The sequence below is a fragment of the Carlito syrichta genome, unplaced genomic scaffold (assembly GCF_000164805.1).
Source record: "Carlito syrichta isolate Samal-C Ts95f unplaced genomic scaffold, Tarsius_syrichta-2.0.1 Scaffold287937, whole genome shotgun sequence".
Taxonomy (NCBI): Eukaryota; Metazoa; Chordata; class Mammalia; order Primates; family Tarsiidae; genus Carlito; species Carlito syrichta.
The window spans coordinates 81483-89720 of NW_007232033.1; the positions used below are offsets into that span (position 1 = coordinate 81483).

Sequence of the window (8238 nt, forward strand, 5' to 3'; positions counted from 1 at the left end):
CCAACGGCTGATCCCGAAGCAGTTTTTCATGTGTTTCTGTGTTTATTCACTCAATCATACAAGAAATATATTTGAGCATTTGCCACATTCTGCCACAATCTACACAGGCATTTCTCAAAAGTAGACATACAAATAGCCAACAGGTATATGAAAAAATGCTCAGCATCACTAATCATCAGGAAAATGCAATCAAAACATGAGCTATCATCTTGCTCCAGTTAGGATGGCTATTATTTTTAAAAAGACCAAAAAACAGATGTTGGCGAGGATGTGGGAAAAAGAGAACTCTCATATACTGTTGGTGACAATGTAAGTGACTACAACCATTATGGCAAACAGTATGGAGATTTCTCAAAAAACTTCAAGCCTCCAACTCCAACAGTGGGGCTACCTGCAGAGAAGTAGCAGGAGTCACCATGGAGCTGCCCAGGCACCTGCCAGGAAGTCAGGGAGGCTGCAGAGGGAGTTTCACCAGCTCTGAAGGAACTGCCGATGGGCTGCTGCCCCACACGGCAAGGTGAGCCAATAGACCCAGCAAAGTGCAGGAAGTCTGACCTCATTAAAAACAAAAGTGGCGGCCAGGTTGGACTGCCTCCACTGGGAGCGAAGCGGCTTCAACTGTAGAGATGAAACAAAATTTTGAAACTTTATTGTTTGGCTTGAAGACCAGAAAATCAGACACTACAAGATTGAAGACAGAGGTAAGAAATATCCACAGCAGTGACTGACCCAAGTTCTTTGAAAAGTATCTCAGAGATGTTAATTGTCCTTTCAAGATTCAAGATCGACAAATTGATGGCTTCTTGGTTTAGCTGTTAGACTTGAATATGGAGATAATGCTGAAAAATACAAAGACCTAGTACCTGATCATGCAAAAAAATGAGCCAGGCTCGGTGGCTCAGCCTGTAATTCCAGCACTTTGGGAGGCTGAGGTGAGTGGATTGCCTGAGCCCGCGGGTTCGAGACCCGCCTGGGCAGCGAGACCTCATCTCTACAATAAATCAAAAAATCAGCCGGGCGTGGTAGCGCATGCCTGTAATTCTGGTTATTTGGAAGGCTGAGGCAGAAGGATTGCTGGAGCCCAGCAGGTCGAGGCTGTGGTGGCCGGGACGGCCACTGCACTCCAGTCTGAGTGACAGAGTGAGACTCCGACTCAAAAAAAAAAATGCCAACAATGCAACTAAAAATGCGGTGCCATTGATCAATCTGGATGTAAATAATCCTGATTTTAAGACTGGTGTGATGGCTTTGGGTAACCTCCTTCAGATCCAGTGCCATGATGATTACCTGGTAATGCTTAAGGCAATTTGCATTTTGGTTCAGGAGCACTTGACACAGATGCAGTAGCTAAAGCAAATCAAACAAAAGAAGACATGCCTGTTGCTTTAGACAATTGTATTCTTGGTTTTGACACAGGAGACACAGTCCTTAACGAAGCTGCTCAGATTCTGCAATTGTTGCACATAGAAGTGCTCAGAGAGCTATAGACAAAAACTAATGAAGCCATAGTAGCTGTTCAGGCAATTATTGCTGATCCAAAGAGAGACCATAGACTGGGGAAAGTTGGAAGATGAGCGCTTCGGGATTTCAGCTTCTCACCTACTTAGTACAGTTTGGGAACCATGTACACTTTTGGCATATGTTTGGAAATCAAATGTCACATTTTTAAGGGAAGAATCCCAGAAAATTGACCTTGTTGTGGAGATTTACCACCCTTACTTTTTTCTTTAATAAGGTTTGGGAAAGTGAGAAAACAAAACAAAACAAAAATGCAGGGAGCCTGACCTTATTAAATTTCATGTTGTTCTCGCTTTCTGCTTCTTTTGTGTGTTTAAGAAATTTCTCAAACCAGGTGAGTGGGGACCAAAGTGAGGCCCAAACTTTACCTATACAATGATTATTTGTATACTTAATGCTGAATAACATCCCACAGCTTTAAAATAAAAAAAATTTTTAAAGCCCCCCCCCCCCCCCCAAAATGAAGTGTGTTTAAAGGAAAAGCAAGGATAGAGACTGAATAAACAGATAAAAAAGTGACTGGAGACTGCCCTGTCTCCCTGTGGGTTGAACCATATCTTTGGAGCCCTGGGGGTCACTGAGTCTAGCAGCTCTTTGAAAAATGTCTTTTGGTAAATTAGAAAAATAAATCCTCCTCCCCTAATGGTTTTTAAATAACCAAATAATTTAAATGTTATTAATAAGATGAGTTGAGCAACTTGTCTTAAACATATTTTTTTCAAGATGCATTTTCATCTCTGCCACCTCCCCACCCCCCTAGAGATTCTGACTTGAATCCTTCTCTGGACTTAAGAATGAGAGCCCTAAAGCAATAGTTTACAAAGGAATGGTAAAATAACCTCATCTGAATTACCTGGGAAGATTTTTAAAATATAGATGATTCAGTAGATCTGAGTCTGAAAATCTGTCCCAGATCAATAGATATTATTTAATGTGAATAAATCAGGAAATAAAGGCAAGGTTTCTACTTAGACAGTATAGACAAGTAAGGTTGAAATGCTGAAACGCTTTAGTACAAGTTACCAAAAAGCCACATCCACAACCTTTTCTTCCTTGTAGTGAATGGTGTCCCCAAAAAGATATGCCCGTATATTAACCCTCAGAACCTGTGAATGTGATCGTATTTGGAAAAGGGGTCTTTGAAGATGCAGTTAAGGATCTCAGAATGAGATCATCTTGGATTATTCAGGGCTCCCAAATCCAATGACAAGTGCCCTTATAAGAGAAAGGAGAGAAGATACAGACACAGAGAAGGTCACATGAAGATGAAGGTAAGATAGGAGTTATGCAGCCACAAGGCACAGAATGTCTGGAGCCGCCAGAGGGGAGAAGAGACAAAGAAGGAGTCTCCTCTCGAGCCTTTGGAGGGAGTGAGGCCCTGCTGACACTTTGATTTTAGACTTCTGGCCTCTAGAGCTACGCAACAATGCATTTCTGTTGTTTTAAGCTATCAAATTTGTGGTAATTTGTTACAGCAGCCAAAGGAAATTAATATATACTTCATGACTTCCATAATTCTGCAAATAAAAGTTAGTGCCTGATCGATGCTTCCAGGAAATTGTTCCAACACCACAGATAGGCAGCAGTTCTGACTGGTTAGTGGACATGCCTTATCAGTTATAATTTGTGTGTGCCTGTGTAAGTCAGAGTCTCACTGTTGCTCAGGCTGGAGTGCAGTGGCATAGTCACAGCTCACAGCAGCCTTGACCTCCTGGGTTCAGGTGATTCTCTTGCCTCAGCCTCCCATGTAGCTGGGACTATAGGTGTAGTGGGAAGACAGAGAGGCCGTGACACCAAGGTTATTTTAGGAAGTGGCAGTTTTATTATATTAGCACCAGCGCGATGCAGCAAGCTAATACTCTAAGGCTGAGCACCCCAGGGAGAGAGGAGAGGAGTCTTATACTTTAGTATAGGTAAGTGGGGCAGAATTCACAAGGTTGTACTCAACAAAATCAGATTTTCAAAGAACAAATGGTCTCCAGAAAATGCATAGCAAGCAGGGGTTGTAAACTGATAACTTCAAAAAGAGAGGATTTGGGTAAGTTTGTGAATTGGTCACTCTTTTGCGTTTCCAGGAAAGCTGTCAGTCTTTGGCTATTTGGTTTTCTCAAGCAAAACCTGTCTAGTGGGTTTTCAGAGCTTGCCAATTGCTTTTCAAAAAGAATACTTTTAACTGCTATCAGCCCCTTCTCTGCCACATAGGCACACATCCAGCTAATTTTTTTATTTTTTGAAGAGATGTGGTTTCACTATGTTGCCTAGGCTGGTCTCGAACTCCTGGACTTAAGCAGTTCTCCCACCTTGGCTTTCCAATTTCATGCTGAGATTATAGGTGTGAGCCACTGCACCTGGTGTGTTGTTACATATTTTTAAAAATACCCTAAATAAAAAAGTATATCATTATATATTATGGAGGTAAACACCAGAAGAACAACTTAAAGCAGAAATGATTTTAAAGTGGTTAGGAGATGAACCCAGTCAAGAAGGAAGATTTATCTTTTCATTTGTTCTCTTCTGTACTGTTTGAAATTTTATTTCCATGTGCATGAATTATTATATTATAATTTATTTTCTAAATCACTAAGAAGAAAGGAAACACCAGGTAATTCTGATTAACAAGCATGTTTGGAAATACCTGCCCTAGAGGACAGCTAAAACCTTCCCAAGAGACTCTTCCAAAGGCAAAATTGGGAAGCAGATAAGACTGTTCTGGGAGTTTCCGATCTAAACAGTTCTGAGGTTGAGGAAAACAGATCAAGCATCTGAGAAGAGCCTCCACTAGAGTTCTAGTTCTAAGCTTCAGCACATGTAAAGCCTTTATCCCTCCTGAAATTGGCATATTTCCCCAAGTCTGGGGTCTGTGCTAGGAGGACCATTCATCCATGAGTATAGCTACTACTTTGCATATCATTATGTACACCACTGCTTGCCTGGCATCTGAGATATTTATGATAAGGAGTGATGATCACATATATAAAACCTCACTGATGTTTTATATGAAAAGAAAATCATGCTGAAAAGGGAATGAAGTCTATGTGCCTTGTTGACAGTCCCCACTGCCATCAGAAAGGTAGGCCATGAGTTCTGGTTGCAAAACATTGATTTTATAATAGCAATAAAGTTTACAAATCGCAAAAAATATGAGCTTGTTTACTAGTGGAGAATTTTATTATTCATGCAACCTCTTAGTTAACTACAGAGGCTGTGATATACTTTGGGAAACTATTTGTGAGCCAGAAAGACCCCAAAGAAGGAGATTCAATGGAAATAATTTGCAAAATCAGTTTGAAGAATTCTTAATTCTTAGATTAAAATATATCTATAGAAGAATTTGCATTTTTTTCCATACCTGGAGCAAAGGTGAAGTCTAGTCAGGATCTTTGTGATCAGGTAGAATGGAGTGGGGGAGGTTATTTTAAAGGTCCCTGCTACAATTGGCTATATTGTTTCTACCAACAGAAACTTCCAGGCTGTGGGTAACCCCTGCTTAAACCCAAGTCTAATAAGCCATTCCAGACCTGATGAGTCACACTCTACTGGAGGGTCCTTGAGTCCGATTGCCTGAACAGAGGCTATCCAGTAGGTCCTGCCAGGCAGCATGTGTGTCGCTGGCTTTTAGGGTGTCATGTGTGTCTTCCCCACTGGTCTACACTTAATACAAAGACAACAATTCTCCTCCACTTCACCCGCGTTACCTGGTTCTTAGCTGGTTGCCAGAGTCTCTCTCATCCAACAGTGGCTGTTTCTTGAGAAGCTGAATGTACTAGCATGAGACAGATCCTTCTCCTTTAAAATAATCTGCTTAGAATTTGCTTAAAATACATTGTCCACATTCTAACTATAGATTTTCTTACTGCATAACATCATGCAGGAAGTTCAAAAATAGCAATGATGCAGTCAATTCTGCCAGTAGGAGCCATTGCAACATTCTATAGGCAGACACTAGAGGGTCTTCATGGATTGGTAAACTGAAATGTTTCCCTAAGACTCTAGTGGTGGTAGTAAGCTTTTTGTCTGTTTTCCTTCCCTATCCCTCCACGCCCACACTCCTCAAGTATTCATTTATTTCTTTGATCATGTCTTCCTATTAGAACCCCAAATTTCCAGCTATGTGGTTTAGCTGGAATCTGATTGTCCTTGGCTATGTCTTCTCTGATTGGTCTAGAGGTGAGCATGTGACACATGTTGGTCTATGCAGAAGGAAGCTCTGAACAGGAGAAACAGTTGGTACTTTCTCCCAGGAGATGAAATTGAACAACTCCAACTGTCTCTGGCAATTATTCTGCAATGAGAAGGAGAAGTTGACAGTGTGAGATACAGCAGACTGAAGACACTGGTGACATTATTGAGCTTCTGTGTTAGTTCTTGCATGTAACTCTCCCAACTCTGGGTTTTTCTGCCAATAACTTCTCTTTTCTGGCAGTTTGAGGTAGGCTTCTCCTATATACAGCCGAAAGCATCCTAACTGATACAGTGACCCACACAAAACTAAGTGTCAGTCCGTAGATGTTCCACTGCTTTCCATGTGAATTCCTAGGTTTATTTTCCAACAGTAAGACTGAAATGTTGTGGCTACCCCTGAATGTCCCTATTTACTAAGGACCCTAAAACAGTTTCAGGAACCCATCCACAAGAATTTTAGATCAGGATTTGAGTTCTGGATGAATTTGCAGTCTCTAAGATTCCTCAGTATTCAGTGAACAATGTCTTAACCATCTGGATTTGTCAGAAGAGTTCCAGTTGTAACAAGAGCAACTGTGTTTATTGAGGGCCTGCTCTGGGTTCTATACAGAGAAGTACTGGGCATTATCCCTGACTTCACAGAGCTTAAAGGGACAATGTTGTCTCCATAAAGTAATTCTAGAGGACTTGTACAGACTAACTTATTTTGTAATAATGCACATATGTAGATGCTGAAGGAATTTATTTTTATAGAAAGAAAAGTTAATAATGAGAATTTTCTTCAACCAGGTAGGCCCTATCCATCATCAAGCCCCATACCAGAGGCTCCTTCCTTTTATTTCTGCATCCAAGACAACTTTCCTTCAGGAAGCCCCGCAGCACTCTGTGCCTCTCACTTTCCACTCCCTTTATCCTGCTGTGACATGGTTAGTACCAACAGCTTTGCCTGCCCAGTGACTCTTCCATCAGAGCACCATCCTCCCTCAGGCCACGATGAACTGCTCAGTTCCTGTCGCTTAGGAAGGGCTAACTCCCTCCCCACCCAACAGTACACCTAAGGAGTGGAGTTGGCAGGTAAACCAGGCCTGGCCAAACTGAGCACATTATCCCATCCCCTGAGCCAGACCAACCAGAGGGCTTCCTAAATCCTACAGGAAATGCATTGATTCTTCTACGGGGATCTCAGGCTGTGATGCCTCATGGGCATCTTGTATCAATGAACCACCTATGAGGAAAGCAAACCTGAGAGGTAGAGAGAGATAAAGATAGATTTGACCGTCTGAACACCCAGACTATTCCATTTTATAAGTCAATAAATACCTTTTTTTTTTTTTTGCCTAAGCCAGCTGGAGCTGGGTTTTCTCCACCCTCGGATAATCCCATCCTCCTGAGGGTTGATTCTCACTCCCATCAAAAACAATCACTAACTATAGGAGGGAGGTGGGGGGAGCTCATACCTGGAGATATGAGAAGGTAGGGCCAATGTTAACTCTAATACCCACAATCCCCTTCACACACTATGCCCACATTAGCAAAATGGCAGCAGTTTATATTTGTGGATCCTTTCACATCTCTTTAACATTTATCAAGTTGAAAGTCAATTATGGTAGTACACACCTGTAATTCTGACTACTTGGAAGGCTGAGGTGTAAGGATTGCTGGAGCCCAGCAGGTTGACACTGGGATGGCTGTGAGTGTGCCACTGCACTCCAGCCTGGGCGATGGAGTGAGACTCCAACTCAAAAAAAAAAAAAAGGAAAGTCAATTAATCTTCTATGAATTGATCCTATATATAAACGAAATATACAGCATTTGAGCAAGCAACTGTTGGAGAGCAGATGGTACTTCTGATATGAAACAGTTTCCTTGCCTAAAAGCGCCATTCTTTGCAACTGCTATGCCCCCTACAGCAGGACTGGCTCATTCCAGGTAATCTATATTTATCAATAGAGTACTAACATTGTAAAAATAAGGCAATTATACTCCAGTGACAGAGCTAAATATTATGTCACTATATGAAGCAAATGGCATTGTTAATCATTTCTTCAGATATGATTTGCTTTATAAAAGCTGCATTTCAAGGCATTGGAACTCAGCAGGGATTCTTTGTCAACAATCTGCCATTTCTAGCTAAATTAAGTAATCATCTGGCTACTATATTTAGAAAGTGTGTGCAGGCTACAGAATGTATAGAGAGCTCTAAATGGTGCATTTATCTTCAGGGGATACCATTGCATAGGAGAAGAGAAGCATGTGCTTTTAAGAGAAAATGGGCTCTTTATTAGAAACACAGGACTTTAAGAACACCATAAGGAAGTTACTCAGGCCGCCCAGAAAATCCAGGTATGAGCAGGTTGCCTGTGAAAGCAATGTAAGATACCTTACAGAAAGCTCAGTTAATTTTAAATTATCTCTCCTCTTGACTTTTACCATAAGTAAAACTTTCAAAATAGCATTCTTTCAGGTTCTTTTAGAACTCCTTCTGTAAAAGGTACTCTATGCTCTTAGACCAGAGATTCATTTTTTTAGGACATTACA

General features: G+C 41.3%; 1 pseudogene; it reads left to right on the top strand.

Annotated features, from left to right (window-relative positions):
* Positions 1 to 416: 416 nt before the first annotated feature.
* Positions 417 to 1574, top strand: LOC103255210 (annotated as a pseudogene).
* The last annotated feature ends 6664 nt before the right edge of the window (positions 1575 to 8238 follow it).